A 25,447-nucleotide genomic window follows, 5' to 3' on the forward strand; every position below is an offset into this window, starting at 1 on the left:
GAGAGAAAAAGCTGCAAAATATTTTAAATCAACAGTTACTGATGTCAGTGCCACAGAGAAAAATAAGAAGAAAGTGTCACGGAATCCAAGTTAAATAAGTAAAATTTGTGAAGGTGTCACTTTGGGCTCTGAGTAACTGTGACAGCATTTCTCACAGTTTACAGAATCTTTAAAAATCAATCGATTAATGGAGAAAATAATCAGCAGATTGATCCACAACTGCTTTTCTCAGTCTTTAACAAAAGGAAACAATGATCTTGGTTATTTCTCCTGTTTCTCCTGTAACCAACTTTCCGATGCTGAACTGATCTCTGCTGCAGAGATATGAATCTGTGATGTGTCTGTTTCTGGCAGCGTCCACTGTTGGCAGATATTTACATAAACACAATATAAAATTACTGCATTAAGTAAAAGTCCTGCTGTCAAAATGTCACTTGGGTCAGAGTACACAATTATTAGCTAATTTTACATGATGTTATCAGTTAAATCTGTATCTATGTGTTGTATGTAGGGAGGTACAGTTTTAATCTGCAGAGTAAGTGCATGTTTTATATCACATATTTACAATGAAGACATGATCAGACCTGTTGAACCTGTTGGTCTGATCTGAGCTGGAATCAAAATCAGTTTCCAGGCAGCCGTGCAAAAACAGGATCATTGACCTTCTTTAACTGTAACTCTGTAGCTGAAGAAAGAGAAAGTGAAAACTGGTTGGACTATAAGTGTCTGGGACCTGTTTGTAATGAGATAATAAAATGAGAGGTGTGGAAGCAGCTCTGAGCTCATTCTTCCTCCATCCCCCACCTCTCAGTCTGAATCAGGATGTTTTCTTTACTTTTGGCAGGTACAATCTTGCTAACATGAGAACAGACTGCTGCTGTTTTATTCATCATGTTTCTGTATATTACAGAATTGAGAGTTCAGTTATTAGTTTTTACTGTTTCTGTCAGACTGAACTCACCAATCAGACTGCAGACTTTATTTCTAAAGCATCATTCATGCAAAATACCAATAGGTGTGTGTTAAGTGTTTGACATTGTGTTGAAAAAAGTAATAATTACAGTGATAAGAGTCATTACAAAGTTATTAGGCAAGATAGAATAAAAAAAAATAAAAATATAAAGTAAAAACAGAAGTACAAAAACACAAAAGAGAAATGTTAAGATCAATAAAAGCAATAAAAATAATTTAGGTCTTAAGATTTCTTTTAAAAGATCTTAATGTTTGACACGTCCTCAGCTGCTCTGAGAGGCTTTTCCACAGATGTGGACCATAAACACTAAAACCTGCCTCTGTGTTTTTTTACCATCTGGGTTACTGGAAGGCTGGGGAGTCTATTGGGAACATATGGCACAAGCAAGTCACCAACAGTGTGAAGACACCACGGGGGTGACAGACATAATAAGAGGGAGAAAAATAAAAATGTATTGACATTTGTCATCAAAGATTAAAAATACCTTCATGTTACTTTAAGTTATTGTCTTCTGAGAAGAACCTCCTTTTGCAATTTATGGATTTGTTTGCTGTGTGTGTGAGTCTGAATGGGATAGTTTCCTGTTATGAAGTAGATTGAAGTGCCACATGATGTCTGTTTTTTTTAAGTCTGTGAAAGTTTTTATTAAATTTTGATCCTGGTGACCTTTTTCATGTTTCAACTGTTTGTGTCTCTCATGTCATCACATTTAAGTCTCACAGCTCAGCAGCTGTTATCTGAACCACTGTAGCTGGCCGGTGGTTTGTATTTTGAAAAATTAGGTAAAGCAGTACTTTCCTGTAAGAGTAGTTTTATATTGGAAAATTGTCCTTTCCTCTCATGATAAGGTAACCATATAGGGCTTTTATTTTGAAACTCGGATATAGACACCTTTGTCCACCTGTGTGTGTGTGTGTGTGTGTGTGTGTGTGTGTGTGTGTGTGTGTGTGTGTGTGTGTGTGTGAGTGTTAGTTAAGAAGGGACAACACGATCACAGGACATTACCTTGAATTCGTTGGTATTTGACACACAAGGAATCCTTCAGTGTCCGCACGTTGGAAATTAGTACACTACGTGACATAAGTCATGTATGTAAACAAATGTCATTTAAAACTTTACATAACTCAACTTTGACGTTTGGTTCTGTCACCTGCGGCAGACAGACTCCACTGGACTTAGCTGACGGACATCAAATCACATTTTTCCTCTAGGATATTTCAGCAGAGGGGGCAGAGACCATTATTCCTGCATTGTTGAGACTTTCATGCAAATACAGCACTTCATGAAATAAGCCATTGAAATACATTTTCAAAATTAGAAAAACCTGTCTATTTCTCCTCAAGTAGACTAAACACCTCAGCAGAGCCAGTCAGTAAATAAACCTTATCATCATCAGTCTTACCAAATAACTGGTGCTTTTTCACTCTGCTAATATAAACGGCAAAGAGAATCCGGTCGATTGTCAAAATAAAATACCTTGTACAGACTCCCGATCGTATATCAACAATAAACACAGTTAAAACAGACAAAAAAGAAACCGTTTAACTATGTAGCCTTCTTAACCACGGTAGAACAAAAATCAAGGACAACTGACCAAATCAACTAATTCTAAACAATTAAGCAAAATCAGGCAGGCAAAACGCTCTTATTCTGAAATGCTCCATGTTGGATTCAGCCCTGCAGGGAACTGGGGGAAAGGTTCACAAGCGCTGTGATTGGTTGCTGAAACACTTCTGAAATGCTTCCAGTGTGATTTGAGGACAGGCTAAGGACAGGTCAAAACCGTGGGGGGTGTAATTGCAGGTTTCACAGACACACGGACGCACAAGTATAAATGCCTAGCTAAGTGCGTAGCCTGGGGCGTGGCTACGCACGTAGACCCCACGCAGGAGTATAAATCAAGCTCGACGCTGGGGACTTGCAGTACTTTTTGAAAAGGCATTTGTTAAATATGTTCAAAAAAAACTTGCACAAAGAAATGAATGCTTTGAGAAAGGTTTATTTGCGCAATAAAAAAACCGGCAACGTAAATATAAAAGAAACATCGGCTGCCTGAATTTTGTAATCATATAAATAGACATTTCCACTGTAAATTGGTGTTGAAAATGTCTCCAGAATACAGGAAATTAAATGTTTAATGCTCAACATCATCTGATGGACAACCCCCAGACTCCCCTATCCTATATTTCACAAATGATTTCTCTTCTAAAACCTATTACAGTGTCCTCTTGTCTTCTTCTTGTGAGCCCAATCTCGTGCAACATCATGTCTCGTAGGCTGTGTGTGTTTCATCACACCCTCAACCTGAGCCCTTAAATGTCCCACCACTTTTCAAATCAAAGTGACGCCATGTGTGTGCCGTGCCATAGTGACAGTGATGATTACTTCAATTAAGATAAAGGATTATAATATAATCATAACTATCATAACGTGAGACCGTCACCTACTGCTGGTGATCACTTACTGTCAAACAGCGCAGCAGAAGCTGACTGACATTGTTTATGTAGTATAGTTCCTTAATTCTCAACTTCAGCAAACTGTCCTGGCTGACATTATTTTGTAAGCATCGCGTTGGCTAATCCCACTCTGCTGTGAAAATGATATGTACTTGATTATAAGTTGTGTACTCCATGCCACCTCTGATCACCTGGGACACTGATTCACTTGCACTGGTACACTGATCCTCATACACATACTACTCAGCTTTACAGTGGTTTAATACTATACTATATTTATGAGGACTGCAATGATGGTGTATTTTTGAGGAGTGTCCGACTGATTGTTGTGGGCTGCCTAGACCCAAAATTCCAGGATTGTTTTTTGTCCCAGTCCTGCCCTGCTGTCAGACATCACTATGAAACAAATAGCAAAGAGAAAATAAATCATTTCTATCAAAATAAAGCCAGGCTCTGTGGAACAAGAGGATTCACATTTAGTCAGGAAGAGAAAACAGTGTGCTGTTAGCTTTCGAACTGAAGTACATAAAGATAAAACTGGTCAGGTCACATTTAACAGTAAATAATGAGCTGCGTTGCTGCCAAGCGACAGACGTCATGTTGATTTTTTAATAAATGTTTGTTTTAGTGTTTAGAGAAACAAACATCTATAATAAATACAACTACCTGCTGACTTTTGACAAACACATAAGGTCATCTGGGGTTTCAGGGTAAACATGATATGTTTGGGTGTGAATGCTGCGATGTTCTTCTAAGACTAAAGAATGTATTATTATTAGTCCACACGATGAGGATCTCCTCCCACACGAGATCAAGCTGGAAGGAAACACGATATTTGCATGTTTAGTTCCTGCTTCAGGTATTCACCTGGCTGTGAGCCAAGTTACTCTGAACAAAGAAAGGTTTTATTAGTAATCACTCTGCAATGATTCTCAGGAAACAAAACAGAAAGTTTGAATTCAGGGGCTTTCGCTTGATATTTTATTGCAGTTTGAAGATGATTTCGAAAATCAGGAATACAGAATTATAAAGCAGGAAGTGTTTAGTTACAACAACAGAGGAGCAGCCGCCTCGTGTCCTCCACCCTCCACCTTTACTGAGCAGTTTGAATGTTTACTCTCTGATATTCAGTTTCCACATTCAACATTTATTCCAGCACTCTGCACTCAATTTACAGAAACCTTTGACTTGTATAGACATTATGGTCCTTTATATTTGCATATGTACTTCTGTTTTCACCTACTCGTAATAGTTCTGTTTTTTTTTTCTTTGTTCAGCTTTGTTGTTTTTAGCTGCAGTCATTTCTAGATTTGAAGAAGCAGCTGCAGAAATCAGCTATGAATGTGAATCTTTTCCCAGAAGAACCTGAATGTGACATGACATGGTTTTAGATAAAATGTAATGTTTAAACTGATAGAAATAATCTCTTAAAAATAGATATGCTTGTGTTACATTATGTAGTTTTGCAGCCACCTGGTGGGTTAATAGCGCAACTGCATACACAGGTCTTTCTCACATATCGCACGTGCCTCTAGCAAAGGAAACACTTCCAAGCTAGAGGTGGGTGCACGTGAGCAATGTTGCAAATCACTATCAGTAACATGCATTTTGACAGTAAGCACTACTAGCATGTAATATGAAAGTGACTGACATGTACGTGCAGAAATACTAACTTTATTCATAAGTAGCACTTTCGGTTGTATGTTGAGCTAACGTTAGCTGGCTAGCCGACACCTGCTTGCTAGCTCCCGACAATAATGTTTTTAGTAGTTATTTTGGATAATAATTGTTCTATTCCTTTTTATACAGATCTGATGGTTGCAGTTGCATAACACACAGTTACTGACTGTGTGCTGTTGATTTTTATACCAGAATAAAAGAAGGACCAGAGTGAGAGCAAGTCCTGTGTGGCCGTGCCGTCCTTCCACACCATAGACACAAAAGGGACACACTCACCGTAAATCCACAGACAGACACACATTTACAATGAGACGGACAGATGCAGTTTGTCACACTCACTTTGCGTCTGAAATATTTCTGATGCAATTCAGTTTTCCTCTTTGGAGGTTTACTAATTTAACTTGTAATGGAGCTCTTCTGTCATCCAGTGAATTTTTCAAACATGTTTCTACTTGTTGCACAAAGAGAAGTTCCTGTGCTGCCTCCTGCTGGCTGGCAAATTTGTAGTTTGTGTCTCATCACATCATTGGTGAAATGAGCATCATCAGCAGTGGTGCAAGAAGTACTCAATTTTCTTACTTAAAAGTACAGATACCAAATGAAAAATGTTTCTCAAGTACAAAAGTACCTGGTTTTACTTAAGTAGTTTTTTCAGTATCTGTGTGTGAAGTTACCACTCACACACAAACTCTCAAACTCTCTGCGACTCACAGTGCAAAAACAGAGCTGCTGCACACTGACACCACAATGCTCTCACTATAAACCCTCCCTCTATAAAAAGCCTGAATAGAAACCTGTTCTAGAAAAATCCAGTGCTGGTTTGAACAGACACCAACTCAGTCCTCATGAAGTCTGATAAGACTGAGGACCAATCTGCGGCGTCGTTGTGTCATGTGCTCGTCCTGGCTGACTGGCTAGAGTCTGTTTTTGTACTGGCTTATGAGCCCACATCTACTCTATTGACAAACTTCAGCATAGCCCATGGAAATTAGAAATTTTCTATAAATTACATTTTCAAATATAAAATACTGTTTATGAAATTACTTGGCTGAATATGTCAGGCTTATTTTGTGTACTGTAACAGAATACAGTTACTTTATTTTTGGTATCCTGATTACATAACGTCATTACTTGTAATCTGTTACTCCCCAACCCTGGTGATTAGTGTAGCAGTGTTTGATTTGAGACACTACCTTGTCAAAATGAACACACTAAGCAAGTAAGTACATAATGCACATAGTGTACTGCATGTTAGTATACTCCAGGAAGTACCCGAATTAAGACACAATACATGTTCCTTCTCATAGTTTGGGGGACAAACCCGGGACACACAGCCTATTTATGTTGAAAGGATGTAAAAAAAATAAAGTGCATTTAGCATAAATGGGATCTTACATTGTGTTACAATGTCTTACACTGAAAGACATTCATGCTGGTTAGAGTCTCTGGTTGCGGTATTGTTTATTTTTAGTAATCTGCACTGAAGAGGGGTGTATGTCAGGTGTGTGTATCGGTTAGCCACAGCAAAACCTACAAGTCAAAGTTTCCGACAGCTTTGTGAAACCCACAGAAAAAGCTCACAACACATATTTACGTTTTAGTTTGGCTATTAGCTCTAGTGGAAAAACAAGTCAGGTAATGTAGTTTAAAGAGCAACAAAGTCTTGATAAGGTGTGGATGGATGAGTGAATCAAATTAAGAACCCTCACTCTGGAGACTGAAACTTAAGTCCTGTATGAGAGAAAGTTAAATAGCTTTTTGACTTCAGTCATGTGACTTATTACTTATTTTAAACCAAACAGATATTTTTCTAATCCTAACCAAGTGGTTCTGTAGCCTAAACTTAACCAAACCATGACCGTTTCACACCATTTACCACGTGTTAACCGTCACATGACTTAGGGTCAAATGACTTATTGAAAGTCCAGTACGCCTGTCGCTGGATTTGCCAACACTCTCAGATGTCATGATGGGGAACATAGGGGGTCATATATGTCGCTTTCCTATGGATATGTGTGTTTTGGGACACTTGAAAATCAACCTGTTTTGTTACTGTTTGTGTATAAGGATGTGTTACTTTGTAGCTGCCTAATTTAGCTTTAACAGGGAAATCTAATAAATGAATGTACTGAGGTGTGAGGGGCTCTGAGGACCAGTACCAGGCCAGCTGGACATCAGTGGTTGGACTGGTGTGAAGGTCTACCTCAGTGAAGAGCAGACGACCTCTGGCTCCGCTGGCAACTCTGAACACACAACAACCAACATGAAACCGTGGGAGACAAAGAAACTCCATCACCAGACAACAACTCTGCTTCATACCAGTGACCCACTATTATAGAAAAGTGGATATTGTTACAATATTTTCTTTTTACACTGGATTAGGTTTGGCCAAGTTTCCATTCGTGACTGGACATTTCAACTGTTGAGTTTTAGCTAACTATTTCAGCTGTTTTTCCAGTACTTTCAGGTTACTATTTCAGCCGTTTCCCCTGTACTTTTAGGTTACAATTTCCACTTCTCTGCTTTTTTGCTGACTCGATTTTACACACTCAATGGCAACAACTGACAATCAGGTACAGTTGACTCAGGAGAGAGGTGTATATTGTGCAGTCAGCTCTTTGTAGCTTGTAATTTACTGGTGTTTGTCACAAAGTTACTAAAATTTGCATCACACCATTTTTTTATTAAATAGAAAACTATAACTCAAAAATACTAAAAAGCCAATCAATATATTGTGTATAAAGTTTTGGTATGAAATTGTAATATGGAGGGTCTGTGTGTGAACATGGTCAAAGTGAACAAAACATAATACAAAGTGTACTAATTTTCTCACCTTGAAGTAGTGGTAAATTGCCACCACAGTCATGAGTGCGATGCTGGCCGAGAAGTTGGAAACATTACGAGGATCCGGCACATGCCATCTCCAAACACCCAGTGGCCCCTGAGCAAGGCATCGATCCTCAGTGGCAGACTCACCAGAGCCAGGAAGTCAGCAATGACCAGGTTGAAGAGGAACAAGTTGTTGAGATTCCAGGCCTTCAGTTTAAAGCAGAAGATCCACAGGGCAACTATGTTAAATTCTAAATTTGTGTTATAATTTTTTTTATAACCAAAATAAATTTATCAAATTTTGGGAAGACACTAAATATGAGATTATTTTAAGATGCTGCTATTAAAAGTTATGGGTTTGGTGGGTGAATAAGTATGAACATCTGTATGCCCACACCAAGGAATGTTTTGAGATTTAGGAAATCCTCCTTTCACCTTCTTCCTTTTTTTCTGAAGAATGAAATCTGTAAAAACACAAAACAGAGCAGTTTCACTCCAAAGGTCAGATAATAAAGCATTCTGTGCAAAACACGTGGAGTGAAACACAAGCCTAATGCACCAATATCTTTACAACAGTTTAAGAATAAAAACATTTAATCTTCAAACAAATCATGGACTTCATTATATTGACATGATTTATTTTCAAAGTGCAGTTTTAACAATACTCCATAATTGAACTTGAACACCAATTTCTAGTTAATATAATTAACCAGATACAAAATGCTAGCACAAATTACATACTTACAAATCATGCTAAATACTATTTAACTACACCAACCAATGCTAACAAACTAATACTTTTTACTTTACTAAGGTTGTAGTAGTAGTTTCTCATTAAACCCATTCATAACTGAACACACAGACAGGTTAAAAATACTACATACATTTATACACTTCATATAGTGAGAACTCACCAGAATAGAATTTAAAATCATTCTTCTCACATACAAAGCTCTTAATGGTCAGGCACCATATTGTGGTTCCTAGAGTCTCCAAAAGTAGACTAGGAGCCAGAGCGTTCAGCTATCAAGCTCCTCTCCTGTGGAACCAGGTTCCAGTTTGGGTTCAGGAGGCAGACACCATCTCCACATTTAAGAGTAGGCTTAAGACTTTCCTCTTTGATAAAGCTTAGTTAGCCTGGCTCAGGTGAGTCCTGAACCATCCCTTAGTTATGTGCTATAGGCCTAGACTGCCGGAGGACTTCCCATGATGCACTGAGCTCCTCTCTCCTCTACTTTCTCTCCCTCTGTATGCAACCTCATCCCATTATTGCATGTTACTAACACAACTTCTCCCCTTTCTGGTAGTCTTGTGCTTTCTCGTCCCTCTCCTCTCTCCTCCTATCACTTTCTGCAGGTGTTTCTGGCTCTGGAGCTGTGGAGTCTGGATCTGTGGTTGCGGGTCACCTGCTGCCCCCGTGTTCCTGCTCGACACCCTCTGCTAAAATTATTGTTACTAGTCCTATTGCTATTATTGTTATTATAATCATTAACATTACGATTATTCCTGTTTAATCCTGTTTCTCAATACATTTCATCAGAGGGTTTCAACTATTTTTAGAAGTTGAGGAGCACAAATAAACTGGCTGAAGTGATAGACAAACATATAAAGACTTAGGCTGCACTCAGACTGCAGACCAAAGTGACCCAAATCCGGTGTTTTGCCCATATGTGACCCAGATCTGATCTTTCTATGATAGTGTGAACAGGCCAAGTCACATGGAATCTGATATTTTCCAGTTCGGAAGCGGGCCACTTCCATGTGGGGTCCAAATCCGATACGGGTCGGATCATTTTAAATGCGACCTGAGTCAGGTCGGAATTGAACAAACTTTCACGTCACTCTAGAGCAACTGTTGTCACATTTCTGCAGTAGATGGAGCTGTGGTGAATGAAAAATCCTTTCTTAAACATGTGGTTCTCTTTCTTCTCTACCTTGCTTTTATCTGCTCACAACTTTCTTCTAAGTTATGTGCATGCGATTTGTCCAAGCGGACATAATGGGGAAAGAGAGAGAGAGACGGCGTTCTGGGACAGTTGCGTTGTACAGCGCCAGAAACCGTAAAGAAAAGAACAGAAAGTTGTGAACACTTGCAGGCCAACACTTGATTCAGGCTGCGGACAGTTCACAGGAGTCTGATATGGGGGGAACTGGGAAAAAATTGGAATTGAGCATTAAGGCCTGCAGTCTGAACGTAGCCTTACATTAGCTGCTAACTTTAGCAATAATAAACACTAACATTAAGAAACGGTGTCACACCATCCAATGAAGCTCTCAATTAGGTCTCTGTACTCCTCCTCGCTGTCATTAGTGATACAGCAGACGATGAAGGAGTCATCTGAAAACTTCTGGAGGTGGCTCATTTCAGAGTTGAAGCTAAAGTCATAAGTGTAGACTGAAGAGAAACGGTAACATTTCACTTCCTTGGGATGTGCCAGTGTTGCTCACCACAAAGCCTGACAGGCAGCCATGCATCCTGACATACTGCGGCCTGTAATCCAGGCCACCAGGTCCTGATCCACCTGCATCACAGAGCTTCTCAGCCAGCCAGAGAGGCTGGACAGTGACAAAAGCACTGGATAAGTAGAAGAACATGATCCTCACATTGATGTGTGGCTTCTCCAGGTGGGTGTCGGGCTCTGTAAAGTAGGGAGATGATGGCATCGTTCACCCTGCAGAGGGTCCAGGCAGTTGTGTACCAGGGGCCTGAGGTGCTGCAGAACCAGTCTCTCGAAAATCTCCATTAAAGGTGATGTTAGTGCCACAGGCCAACATGTAAAATATGAGTACCATTAGCTGTTGTATTTAGCCATTAAAAAGACTTGCGGCACTGTGCTAGTATGTAAAATATCAGGAACATTAGCTGCTTACTTTACGCATAAGAAAGGCTGACATTCAGCTAAAATGTAAAAAAAATCACAAACATTAGCTGCTAACTTTAGTGATCATAAAGACCAACATTCATCTAACAAGTAAAATATCAGTAACATTAGCAGGTAACTTCAGCAATCGCAGACTAGCATTGTGTTAAATAAAACATGAGTAACATTAGCTGCTAACATTAATCATGAAAAAGGCTGAGATTAGGCTAACATTTAAAATATCACAAATATTAGCTAATAAATTTAGCAATCAAAGACTAGCATGGTGCTAACATATAAAATATCAGTAATATTAGCCGCTATGTTTAGTAATGAAAAAGACTGGCATCGTGCCAAGTTGTCAAATATAAGTAACATCAGCTGCCAACACTAGTTATAAAAAAGGCTTACATTAGGCTAGTATGTCAAATATCAGCAACATTAGCTGCTAACTTTAGCGATCATAAATACTAGCATTGTACCAACATGTAAAATATCAGTAACATTAGCAATTACCATTGGCAAGTAACTTCAGCGATCATATGGTCAAGCATTGTGCTAACAAATAAAATATGAGGTACATTAGCTGCTAACTTTAGTCAAAGACTAATGCAGTATTCACGTGCTCCATTACCCGAGTTGTGAATTCATTCTTCCGACGTTGGTGTCTTCATGTGCTTCTAAGTCTGAATGTGGAAACATGTATGGTAATGCAAAGATATGGTGGACTGTCATCATCTGAAAGAGTTTGAATTTTTCTATTTCAAAGTGATTTTGGTCCCAGTATATTACCTGAAAACCACTAGTTATAAAGACTAGTGTTTAGCTAACATGTAAAATATCAGTAACATTCGCAATAACCATTGGCAAGTAACTTCAGCGATCACATAGACTAGCATTGTGCCAACAAATAAAATATGAGTTACATTAGCTGCTACGTTTGGTAATCATTAAGACTGGCATTGTGCCAACATAAAATATCAGTAACATTAGCTGCTAAGTTTAGTAATCCAGAAGACTAGCATTGTGCTAACATAAAATATCTGTAACATTAGCTGCTAACTTTAGCGATCATAAATACTAGCATTGTGGTAACATGTAAAATATTAGCGACATTAGCTGCTAAATTTAGTCATGAAAAAGGCTGACATTAATAAATAAGATATCAGTAACATTAGCTGCTAACTTTAATCATCCTAAAGACTAATGCATCATTCACGTTCGTGTGCTCCTGGGATCAAATTTCCCGAGTTGTGAATTTCGTTCTTCCGAAGTTGGTGTCTTCATGTGCTTTTAAGTCTGAATTTGGAAATAACATGTATGGTAATGAAAAGATATGGTGGATTGTCATTATCATCTGAAAGAGTCTGAGAGACTAGCATTGTACTAACATAAAATATCAGGAACATTAGCTGCTAACTTCAATCATAAAAAAGGCTAAAATGTAAAAAAAGATCACAAACATTAGCTTCTTAATTTAGCGATCATAAATACTAGCATTGTGCCAACAAATAAAATATGAGTTTCATTAGCTACTACGTTTAGTAATCAAAAAGACTGACATTGTGCTGTAACATTAGCTGCTGAATTTACTGACCATAAAGACTAGCATTGTGCTAACAAATAAAATGAGCAACATTAGCAGCTAACTTTTGTCTTTAAGACTAATGCAGTATTCACGTGCCCCTGGGATGGTCCCATTTCCCGAGTTGTGAGTTCATTCTTCCGACGTTGGTGTCTTCATGTGCTTCTAAGTCTGAATGTGCAAACAACATGGATGTTACTGCAAAGATGGGGTGGACTGTCATTGTCATCTGCAACCGTTTGAAGCTTTCTCTTTCAACGTGATTGTTGTCCCAAAGCCGTTACTGCACCAGTATATTACCTGAAAACCACTAGTTATACAGACTAGTGTTTAGCTAACATGTTAAATATCATTAACATTAGCTGCCACGTTTAGCAATCCAGCAGACTAGCATTGTGCTAACATAAAATATCAGTAACATTAGCTGCTATGTTTAGAAATCAAAAAAAAGACTAGTATTGTGCCAAGATGTCAAATATCAGTAACATTAGCTGCTAATTTTAGTCGTAAAAAAGACTGACATTAGGCTAACAAGTAAAATATCATGAACATTAGCTGTTAACTTCAGTCATAAGAAAGGCTAACATTCAGCTAAAACGTAAAACATAGATCACAAACATTAGCTTCCAACTTTAGCGATCATAAATACTAGCATTGTGCCAACATGTAAAATATGAGTTACATTAGCTGCTACGTTTAGTAATCAAAAAGACTGGCATCGTGCCAAGTTGTCAAATATAAGTAACATCAGCTACTATGTTTAGTAATTGTGCTAACATAAAATATCAGTAACATTAACTGCTAACTTTAGTTATAAAAAAGGCTTACTTTAGGCTAGTATGTAAAATATCAGTAACATTAGCTGCTAACTTCAGTCATAAGAAAGGCTAACATTCACCTAAAACATAAAAAAAAAAATCACAAACATTAGCTTCTAAATTTAGCGATCATAAATACTTGCATTGTTAACATAAAATATGAGGTACATAAGCTGCTAACTTTAGTCAAAGACTAATGCAGTATTCACGTGCTCCATTACCCGAGTTGTGAATTCATTCTTCCGACGTTGGTGTCTTCATGTGCTTTTAAGTCTGAATTTGGAAACAACATGTATGGTAATGAAGAGATATGCTGGATTGTCATTATCATATGAAAGAGTTTGAATTTTTCTATTTCAAAGTGATTTTGGTCCCAGTATATTACCTGAAAACCACTAGTTATAAAGACTGTTTAGCTAACATGTAAAATATCAGTAACATTTCAGCTAAAATGTAAAAAAAGATCACAAACATTAGCTTCTTAATTTATCGATCATAAATACTAGCATTGTGCCAACATGTAAAATATCAGTAACATTTGCAATTACCATTGGCAAATAACTTCAGCGATCACGTAGACTAGCATTGTGCCAACAAATAAAATATGAGTTTCATTAGCTACTACGTTTAGTAATCAAAAAGACTGACATTGTGCCAAGATGTCAAATATCCGTAACATTAGCTGCTGAATTTACTGACCATAAAGACTAGCATTGTGCTAAAGAAGAAAATGAGCAACATTAGCTGCTAACTTTAATAAGACTAATTGTTAATTATAGCCATAATGAAGCCCAACATTAAGCCAACATGCAGAATAGCACTAACATTAGCTGCTAATTTTTGTCATAGAGACTAATGCAGTATTCACGTGCTCCTGGGATGGTCCCATTTCCCGAGTTGTGAGTTCATTCTTCCGACGTTGGTGTCTTCACGTGCTTCTAAGTCTGAATGTGAAAACAACATGGATGTTACTGCAAAGATGGAGTGGACTGTCATTGTCATCTGCAACTGTTTGAAGCTTTCTCTTTCTAAGTGATTTTGGTCCCAGAGTTTTTACTGCACCAGTATATTACCTGAAAACCACTAGTTATAAAGACTAGTGTTTAGCTAAAATGTAAAATATCACAAACATTAGCTTCTAACTTTAGCGATCAAAGACTAGCATTGTACTAACATAAAATATCAGTAACATTAGCTGCTAACTTTAGCAATGATAAAGACTGGCATTGTGCCAAGATGTCAAATATCAGTAACATTAGCAATTACCATTGGCAAGTAACTTCAGCGATCACGTAGACTAGCATTGTGCCAAAAAATAAAATATGAGTTTCATTAGCTACTACGTTTAGTAATCAAAAAGACTGGCATTGTTCCAAGATGTCAAATATCAGTAACATTAGCTGCTGAATTTACTGACCATAAAGACTAGCATTGTGCTAACAACTAAAATGAGCCCCTGGGATGGTCCTATTAACAGAGTTGTGAATTCATTCTTCCGACGTTGGTGTCTTCATGTGCTTCTAAGTCTGAATGTGGAAACAACATGTATGGTAATGCAAAGATATGGTGGACTGTCATTGTCATCTGCAACCGTTTGAAGCTCTCTCTTTCAACGTGATTGTTGTCCCAAAGCCGTTACTGCACCAGTATATTACCTGAAAACCACTAGTTATACAGACTAGTGTTTAGCTAACATGTACAATATCAGTAACATTAGCAGGTATTTTTAACAATCACACATAGACAAGCATTGTGTTAAAAAATAAAATGAGTAACATTAGCTGCTAACCTTAATCATGAAAATGGATGAGATTAGGCTAACATTTAAAATATCAAATATTAGCTGCTAAATTTAGCAATCAAAGACATGCATTGTGCCAACATGTAAAACATCAGTAACATTAGCTGCTAACTTTACTGACCATAAAGAATAGCATGGTGCTAACATGTAAAATGTCAGTAATATTAGCTGCTATGTTTAGTAATCAAAAAGACTGGCATTGTGCCAAGATGTCAAATATAAGTAACATTAGCTGCTAACTTTAGTCATAAAAAAGGCTTACATTAGGCTAACATAAAATATCAGTAACATTAGCTGCTAACTTTAGCGATCACATAGACTAGCATTGTGCCACGATGTCAAATATAAGTAACATTAGCTGCTATGTTTAGTAATCGAGAAGACTGGCATTGTGCCAACATAAAATATCAGGAACATTAGCTGCTAATTTTAGTCGTAAAAAAGACTGACATTCAGCTAAAACGTAAAAAATCACAAACATTAGCTTCTAACTTTAGCGATCATAAATACTAGAATAGTGCTAACATGTAAAATATAAGTAACATTAGCAATTACCATTGGCAAATAACTTCAGCGATCACGTAGACTAGCATTGTGCTAACAAATAAAATATGAGTTACATTAGCTGCTACGTTTAGTAATCAAAGAGTGGCATTGTGCCAAGATGTCAAATATCAGTAACATTAGCTGCTATGTTTAGTAATCCAGAAGACTAGCATTGGGCTAACATAAAATATCATTAACATTAGCTGCTAACTTTAGCGATCACATAGACTAGCATTGTGCCACGATGTCAAATATCAGTAACATTAGCTGTTAACTGTAGTCGTAAAAAGGCTGACATTAGGCTAACATGTAAAATATAAGAAACATTAGCTGCTAACTTTAGCAATCATAAAGACTAGCATTGTGCTAACATGTAAAATATCAGTGACATTAGCTGCTAAATTTAGTCATGAAAAAGGCTGACATTAATACATAAGATATCAGTAACATTAGCTGCTAACTTTAATCATCCTAAAAACCAATGCAGCATTCACGTTCGTGTGCTCCAGGGATCCCATTTCCCGAGTTGTGAATTCGTTCTTCCGAAGTTGGTCTCTTCATGTGCTTTTAAGTCTGAATTTGGAAACAACATGTATGGTAATGAAGAGATATGCTGGATTGTCATTATCATATGAAAGAGTTTGAATTTTTCTATTTCAAAGTGATTTTTGTCCCAGAGCTGTTACTGCACCAGTATATTACCTGAAAACCACTAGTTGTAAAGACTAGTGTTTAGCTAACATGTAAAATATAAGTAACATTAGCTGCTAACTTTAATAAGACTAGTTGTTAATTATAACCATAATGAAGCCCAACATTAAGCCAACATGCAAAATATCAGAAACATTAGCTGCTAACTTTAGCGATCATAAAGAATAGCATTTTAATAACGGGTAAAATACCAGGAACATTATTAGCAGCTAATTATAACAATAATAAAGACCAACATTCAACTAACATGTTAATTATCATTAACATGTAAGTAATTAGCTGACACAGACATGTGTTGGCATGCAATCATCTTTGATGCGTCATTGTTGGGAAAGTGCTTGTCAAACAATGATTGACATTTAGAAAAGTTTTACTTTCTGGGTACAAATGCACAAAAAGTAAGTTTTGAAATCAAAAGTTTACCGTTGTTGCTGTCATGTGTTAGGCATCAGCATATTGTCATTTTCCAGAGCTCATGTTGGGGTTTTCTCTAAGTGACAACATGCTACACCATTATAGTTTAATGCTATTCTGTTGTTCTCTGAAGTTTCCTCTGACACACAATAAGATGCGTTAGTCTTGATATAAAATCACAATTTAACATATTAAATATTCTCAAAAGTAAAGCTCCAACTCAAAGGAAGAAACTCTGCTGAGTGGAGGAACATTCATTTGAGCATTTCTCAAAAATCCTTCCCATGTAGAAATGTCAAGTTTCCCTTTTCAGTTAATGGATTTAGCGGTCTTCTATATGAGGTTTCAAGAAACTAAATCAAATGTAATTTCATCTAATTCTCTGACATCTACATCATAATATGTGAGGACTAAACACGTACCTAAACAACAAAATAGGTCAATGGTTAAGTGTCTCACAATTACATAAAAGACCATTTTCCAAAACAACAAATGTCCGTTGGAAAGTACAACACAAGACTTTTGGAAAGTATGACATATTTGACCGTCTCTATAAATATGGCAAGTAGCAGTCCAGCGACAGGCTTACCGGACCTTCAGGGGCCTATGTTCTGTAAGTCACATGACGTTTGTGAAATGTTAGTAGATTGCTTTGGAAAAGATGGTCGTTTGGATAAAAATGTGTGCATTATGTAAGTAACGTGCCTCAATGTTATTTAAGTTCTAACATGTCAACTTTGACTTTCTTTCACACTGGGCTTGAACCTCAGTCTCCTGAGTTAAAGTCCTGAGTTTACTTGACTTATCCTTCTACCTTACCATCTCCTTACACGGACTTTGTCGCTCTTTATACCAGGTCACTTGACTTATTCTGCCACTTCTACTCACAGACTAAAACGCCTAAATATAGGTTGTAATAATCTGCTGCATCATCGACATATATAGCTGTTGTGTGGACAGGCTGTGAGGATTATGTTGCAAAGAACATAATTCTGTTCAGTGTTCTGCGTGATGCTGCTTAGTAGCTCTTCTGTAGGTGTAAATGAAATAACAGCTGTAGCAGGGCAGAAAACTTTTCTGTTTAGTTCGGAGTGAGATTCAGTATTGGACTGTTATGACCCGAGCGCCGTTTGTGTATTTGGGATGTTGTGTTTCCATATCTGCCCTAAGCAGGACCTTGGCCCGCCCCCAATGCTGCAGCCATCAATCAGTGGAAAGTATAGGGCTGGAGAAGGACTCTGCTGTAGGTGAGAGTATGGTGGTCTACAGTGAAAGAGACCGTTGTTACCAAGTGTTTGGAGTCTGCGGCGAGCATGTGGCATTTGGCGTGTGGCATTTCCCGCTCTTTACTGTACTGATTAATGGTGCTTTCGGACCAAATGCGAGCATTCGGGGCAGTGGGTTTTACATACAAAGTCAATGCAAAGACACGTAGAGCCACGATTTCCTGTTGGGCGGCGCAACGCAAAGTTGAAGCGAAGGCAACTCGAAGTAATTCGCCAGTTGAATATTTTCAACTCAAGCGAGAAATTCGCATGACGCTGTGTTGCGATAGCCTATCAACGTTGAGATTGTCCGTACGTCACCGACAGCTTCAGAGCGTTGTGTGGAGAGCAGGGAACAGCGCTCCGGCTTTCGGACAAACAAACACCTGTGGTCGGACTGGACATTGCTCACAACTACGCCGTTTTCTCGAGGGAGGAGCTCAGAGTTAACTGCTTTTATTAAATTAGCTTTTTACTGTAGTTTTCAGGATTACAATGTTGATTTATCTTCACTTGAGCTTCTCAGCCGCTAGGTTCCGTGCATGTCCGGTTCCAGTGTTGTTCGCGTTGTTAGCTGTTGGACTACAACTTCATATTTATGTAAAAACCAGACAAAACTGGACATAGCTGGGAGAAAAGAAAGCGAGGAGGTTGAACTACCTGGTGCATTCCTGGTGTGTATGTAACTTTACTCCAGCTATCACTGTACTTTACTGTGACCAAGTTAGCATAGCATAGCCCTGATCGATCCGAACTCCATTCAGAAAACAAACCTTTTAGAAGTTGTTGTCCTGCTGTCTTGCTAACAGACCTGATAAAGCATGAATTCATATGTTAAACAAATTTGCATCATGTTGTAGTTATTTCGGCATCAGTTTGATCTGTTTATTGCCATTTAATCACAGCAAAATGTTTACTTTGGGTTCATACAGTTGTAGTAATGGCAAATTGTGTTTATTCACGTTAAAATTGCCTGCATTGTGTGTGAACACTTGCAGCGAATGTACTCACGCGAGGAAAGCGTCACAAGGAGAAAATTTGCGTTTGTTCTGAATGCGGGAACTATTTTTTGTTCACTCTGTGTGTTTTTGTGTGCCAGTTTGCCATCACTACTTTTGTGTTTATCCAATACCTTAGTTACCTTTAAAAAGGACCTTTGTCGATCGCTTCCCTTTTGGGAGTCGTTTTCTGTTTTTTGTGCATTTAAAGACACTTTTTATATTTTAAATAAATGCCCTTTTCATTTTACCTTACTCCTGTTTCCTAGTTCTGCCCTGGAACAAATTATTAATTGTACTTACCTCCTCCCCCTGGGCTTCAATCTGAGGTTCGTAACATGGATGTTGATTAATTTTAGGCCATCTGTGTCATATCACACTGCAGGGATCATCACTCTTTAATCCTGCGTGCCACAGCCACATTGTGAACCAACATAGTTAACATGTTTCCAGGTGTGTTTGTCTGACTTTCACAGCAGGAAACTCACAAAACGTTGTCATATTCTTCCTAAATGTGTCAGTTGTGACCAATATTAAGTGACATTATTATGCTAAATTATTTAGGCTTTTCATATTATAGTCATACTGGAAATAACCTAATTGATTTATTTAGCCTATAAATATAGGCCATAACTTAAGAAAAAATATAAGAACTATTAGCAATTACAAGATATTTAGTAAAATAGGTTTAATCAATTTACCACTATTATGATTCCCTTGGCCACAACTGGTTTCAAGGTCTTAATAGCTCAGTGCAGTAAGTGGCCGAGCATGTGAATGTGCTCTGTTGAGACAGACACGGGTTTGAATCCCGTGAGTTCTCCATTTATCTTTGTTATAATGAGATTATAATGAGATTTATTCATTACAGTACTTTCATGAATCTTATGCTGTCCCTTTTTATATTTATGTTTGAAATGAAGACTAGAGAACATCCATGGTCCTCAGAGGCCTGGAGATGTGTACACGAAGGTAATATTAAAAGTCTTTACATTCTCCATTTTGTCCTTTAATCTTTGTACTGGTGACTAATATTAAATCAAGTTATTGTGAAAAGATCCTGCAGTAATCTGCAGGAAAAAGACACCTGCTGTTTGTAGATGGTCTACACGGAGCATTCCCAACAGAGCACGCTGTTCAAGAGCTACTTGATCCAACTACTGAAGGGTTTGATTAATAATTACCATGTTTATAAGCTTAAATTATTGATCTGATGTGAATTTAAGTTTAAAAGGGCTATATGTAGTTTTTCAATGAAATTACTTAATAAATCACTTTTTAACTTTCTTTTTGTCATGTGGCTGTAGCCTCTTTTAGAAAAGCGTTTGCAAACCTTATGTTATTGCATGTGTATATGGCAGCACATTCAAAAGCGTGCAATACACTAGTGTTGGGTGGATGCGTTGCCTAAAGCGTTATGCAACCGCTGCCTTGAATGAGACATTTCTATCTACATACACTGCGGGTCACCCTTACATGTTGCGCTGTCATGTTTCAACAGTAACCCAAAATTAAATTTGAGGACCACACGTTATTTAGCACAATTAAGAGCCAGCAGAGCATGTCGGCCATTGTAGCTTCTCCTGCACGCTAGCAAAGGGAGGAGTGAGCAGTGACTGATGGTGCGTTCATTTACTGTTTACATGGACATACGTATACAGAACAGTATACAAACATATAAGGAGACACGTATAATAAAAACTTTACCAGGAGTAGTCTTTATTAAATAAAGATATTAAAAAGAGGATCATATGTTGAGTTTTCACAGATTTAAAAATCGGTGCTAAATGTAATGAGATTAATCTGCCGAGCTGTCCAGTACCTTCAAAACAAAAGCCCAAATACGTACTCAAATCCACTAAAATAATATTAACGTTGTAATCAAACTAATTCTTGAAGGTAAAAAAACAAAATAAATATTTAATTGATAAATAAGATAATAATAGAAGATATAAGAACATTTTGTGGTGCTGATCAAAGGCAGAAGTTTCACAGTTGCGTGGAGTGTCTGTATGCCCATGTGTACGCAAACGTGCTTTCTGAGGCCTAATAAGAAGTAATAAGAAAGCCGCTCAGCCGCCATCTTGGCAACGCCCCCGGGCAGCTATTTTGACTGACACGAGGCTCCTGTCTAAAGGAACAGGGAGAGAGCCAGAACTGCCCTTATACTGGTCACTGGGACGCAAAAACTACATCAACAGAATCAGCATTAAAATCTGATAATCGCTCAAAGAGTTTAAACAACTTTGCCCCAAAATAAGGTTAAAGAAGTGTTTTTCCCGGCCAGTTATACTTTTACTGCGCATTCACCACTGCATGCGCAGTAAAACGAATACAGACCCTTAACTCTTCCCTTCTCATCTGACATTTTCTTTGTGTGCGCTTACGTTGTGTGTGTGTGTGTGTGTGAGACGGACGGGTATCAGCATTGATTAGTGGGTAAAGGTAAGCGTGTGTCTCTCCCTGTCCAGGGGGGGATTTCCATCACTTTCCTCCTCCCTCCAGTCGCACACACCAACCAGGTCTGAACCCTCTGCTCCTCCTCTCCCCCTCCGACCCTCCCGCTGCCGTCTCATGGCGGTGTAGCGCTCTGCACGTGTGTTTGTGTGTGAGAGTGGTGTGCGCTTGTTTTTTTGGTCTCAGACCGTCTTGCGATGCCATTTCTTCCTCGGGACGCAGAGCGATTCGATGGGCTGTCTCTTCTCTACTGGTAAGCTAATTCCCTCTCTGCTCCTCCCCTCTTTCTGTTTTTCTGTCTCGGGCTCCTGCAGGAGGTGAAATAGTTTTACAGCCTGTTTACCGGCAGATGCTCTCTGACTAAGTCCATGCATGTTTGCAGTTCCGGGTCGTGCGTGTCAGAGCTGTTTTAAAGGCACCGACAGTTTTATTTAAAGGACATTCAGTCCAGGTTCTGTTTCTGAGACTTGTTTCTTTCTTTTTTTTTCTCTTTAGAGCTCAGAGGGACATTGTGTTTGTTGTTTTTTTTCCTTCACTACATTTATCTCTTTTTTTTATATAATTTTTTACCTTTTGCCTTTAATTTCTGAAAAATGAGCATGTGTCCTCTCAAGTGCTTTTAGACATTTATCAAAGGAGTTTTACAGGATATTTCTCAATGAAGCTGAAACAGTCTAGTAAGATATTCCAGTCTACAGGTATGATAACTGATCAATCGTTTAACTTATTAATCAAGCAGCCTACAAATGTCAGACATTCTCTGGTTTCAGTTGAGGATTTGCTGCTTCTCTTTATATGAATTTAAAAACTTTTAGTGGGATGTCACAAAATACAACAGGGGTCATTCGGCATTTTCAACCATACTGTACAACAACTGCTTCGTCAATTAATTGAAAAGATAAAAGTATAACCAGTGGCGGGAAAAGTATTCAGATATATTAAGTAAATGTAGTAATACAGCAGTCAAATGCAGTAGATATTGCCTCCAAAATACTTTATAGAACAAAGTAGAACAACAAGGAAATATTCAAGTGACGTACAAGTACCTCAAAATTATACTTGTAGGCCTATAATTTAGGGAAATCCTTATTCCTGTAAAGCTGAAATTCTCGTTCCTACTGCCTCCTATAGAGACTGCGGAGAGGCTTTAGCTGTAAAATAACTCCGTCAGCGATCTTGTTTGAATTCAAGCTGGAGCAGCATCCTGCGACTGCTCATAATCTGTCAGCATATGAATCAATCTGCATCACTCGTCTCTGTGAAAACAGCCGCCGGGACTCTCGTGTTTTCATTTTCCTCTCTGGTTTTTCCATTTGACACATGAACACACGAGAAGGGACGCAAACAGATGGGAGGAGATTAAATATGTAAAGAGCAGGCAGCACCAGGGGACACTTCTTCACCGTTTAACAAAAACTGCTGCCATCATGTGGGAAAACCTCCTTTTATTCAATTATTCAGTGAAGACAGTGATTAAAAACATACTTCTCAGCTTATTTATTACCTCAGTAAACACTTTCCTACTGAGTTTATGGTCTCATCCGCTAGTTTCAAGTCTTCAACACAGCATGATGTTCATTTAGTAAATTATGGTCCCGTTTAAAGCACCTCCAGAGTGTTTTTTACAAATAGCTTAATTTTGTGCTCAAAGTTGCAAAAGTTGCTTAGTTGTTAAAACGGGGTTGTGACGTATGACTACAGTTTTTATCATTTTAGTTTAGGTTTTTTATATCCACGATGTATTTAATAACCGATGTTAGCAGCAGAACATAACTTATAAGTCTTTGGTTTTGTTGTAACACTGATAAATAACTTTTGGAAGGAGGGCCAGTAAGTTTCAAACGGACTGGTCCGATCGCTGAAAAGTTTAACGCTGAGCCCTGTGGTTCCTTGTATTTTTAACAATAAGCAAAAAATAACCACAGGTTCAATATACAGTTCACTTTGTAGAAACGCCTTAGTTTTAGTCATTAACAAATTATTTCTTTTGTCACGTTTCTGTAAGGTTTAAACCACTGAGCTCTTTTAACTACTTCTATTTTTTAGCTGGTCAATTCTCAACTATTTCTCTTATTTTCTTACCTAGTGCACTCTATTATCAATAACTCAAACTATCAATCCTCAATATTCACATCCGGTGGATGACCACATTAAACAATACCTGTTTCAATACTGTCACTTCACAAGTTAAAAATCACTTTTCACTGTATGATCGCCAAAATCACAATAACCAGGACATCATAATACATCATATAAACCGTGTGAATACTCACTTCTGCAGAAACCAGGGATGCGTTTCCAAACAGGAGGAGGAAGGTAATTGTCCAAGTGCAAAATAAAATAAAAAATAGAGTCCTAAGTGTGGGGTTGTGCAAGTGGTGCTGGAAGTTGAGTGTAAAAGTGGTGCTGGTTGTCCTACCGCTGTAGCAGGTGAGGGGTAAGATCAGTAGTCCTTGGCTCAGAGTTTCTCACTTCAGGGGTCTTCAATCCAGGGATCTTCTGGTCTCATCTGGGTTGGCTCGCCATCAATTTTAACTAAGGTAAACAAAACCTGGCCTGCAGTCAGACACGGCCAGAATAGTTCATTAGTCAATAGCCTCTTCAAATGTGTTTCTGAAGTGTTCATTCCTTTAACTGTAACCAAAATATACACACATATTGCAAATGGAACAAACATTTCTTAAATGTACCTTTTACATCAAATGAATTACTGAGTAAAATAAAGTTTTTAGTTTAAAATAAAAAAAAAAGCAACAACGTTGCAGAAAATAAAACCACGCAGTGCAACTGCAACAAATTCACCATGAACAATGAAATACAGTGTCTGACAAAACATAACTTAAGTTAACATTAGCCTCAAACACTGTGCAATTAACCTGTTGAAAACAGGCACCATTTTCCAGAAAAGACGCCTAAAATAACATACCCAAAATTAATCAGGAAATTAATCAACCATTTGGCCTAGAGCATAATTCTGGTCTCCTTTGTAAAGTCAGAAGCTAAGGAATATAAATCCATTGTATATTAATATATTTATTTTACAATGCAATAAAGAAAAAATCTGTTATTTTTATCTTCACCTGGTAAAAAAAACTAACTATATTTTAATACAATAAAGCATCAAAACCATCATGAGGAAGCTGTTAATGCAACTGAATATCATTTAATACACCTAGACTGCAATTGTAACTGTAAATCTGACGAAAATAAACTAAAATACAACAGTTTTCATACAACATTTTCAAATTGCCAGGCGAATTTCCATATTTTGGCAATATTTACTGTTAAAAACTTGACTTTTATTGGTAGATATCTTTAAAAACAGGAGTATTCATCAACATTCCTGTCACCAAAAGCACTCCCATGCTTAACAGTGATGGGGCTTGAGCAGACCTTTAATTTGATACCCTACATGTCTACATATCTCCAACGGATCGGCCACAAACAGACGAAAAACACCGCGTGTTCTCAAGCGACATGTTTCCTCTCTGCAGAAAAAGACGACAGCGCAATAATCAAGATGGCGCCCGCTCAGACTCGGAGCAACAAAATCGGCGGGTTTCGGAGTTAAAACTGCGAAATACAATAATAATAATAAATTTCCATCAGTAATTTCGCCCAGAGCACCACTGCCCCCCGGTACCGGGAGCGTCTGTCTCCGACATGTTTATACTCTCTCCGTTGAGTTGTCAAACAGATTAACTTTAGTTGAGGTCTACAACAGAACCTGCTAGCTTAGCACTAGCTTAGCACTAGCTTAGCACTAGCTTAGCACTAGCTTAGCACTAGCTTAGCATCTCATGACGCAACATTCAATTATTTTGTTTCACCGCGACTCACCGATTCGGGGATTTCTCTCTGTCGTCCGGCAGGTTTCCGTGAACAGGGCCTCACACACCTGCAGTCTTAAAACAAGTCACTAAAGTTATTTCACTGTTGAATCTGAGCTACGTCGGTCAGAAGCGGCTCCTCTCCCCACAGTGTCACCCAGCGTCTGACCGGCGCGCTCTGATTGGCTGAGGCACGTCTGTGTTGTTAACCCTTTGTGACCTT

At 38.1% G+C, this 25,447-nt stretch overlaps 1 long non-coding RNA gene across 4 annotated transcripts in view; it reads right to left on the bottom strand.

Annotated features, from left to right (window-relative positions):
• The window catches only part of LOC123980245, a 27,920-nt gene extending 2,473 nt beyond the window's left edge, over positions 1-25,447 (bottom strand). The window contains exons 1-6 of one of the 4 annotated variants that reach the window (XR_006827423.1): positions 25,235-25,447; positions 23,814-23,950; positions 23,668-23,669; positions 8,336-8,402; positions 7,943-8,145; positions 3,805-3,825 (exon numbers count right to left, since the gene is read on the bottom strand). This is a non-coding gene — a long non-coding RNA (uncharacterized LOC123980245). Of the gene's footprint in view, positions 1-3,804; positions 3,826-7,297; positions 7,353-7,942; positions 8,146-8,335; positions 8,403-23,667; positions 23,670-23,813; positions 23,951-25,234 lie in introns of those variants that run through there. The other 3 variants (XR_006827422.1, XR_006827424.1, XR_006827425.1) reach the window with 3 other exon arrangements.

Source organism: Micropterus dolomieu, linkage group LG12, assembly GCF_021292245.1.
Source record: "Micropterus dolomieu isolate WLL.071019.BEF.003 ecotype Adirondacks linkage group LG12, ASM2129224v1, whole genome shotgun sequence".
Classification (NCBI taxonomy): Eukaryota; Metazoa; Chordata; class Actinopteri; order Centrarchiformes; family Centrarchidae; genus Micropterus; species Micropterus dolomieu.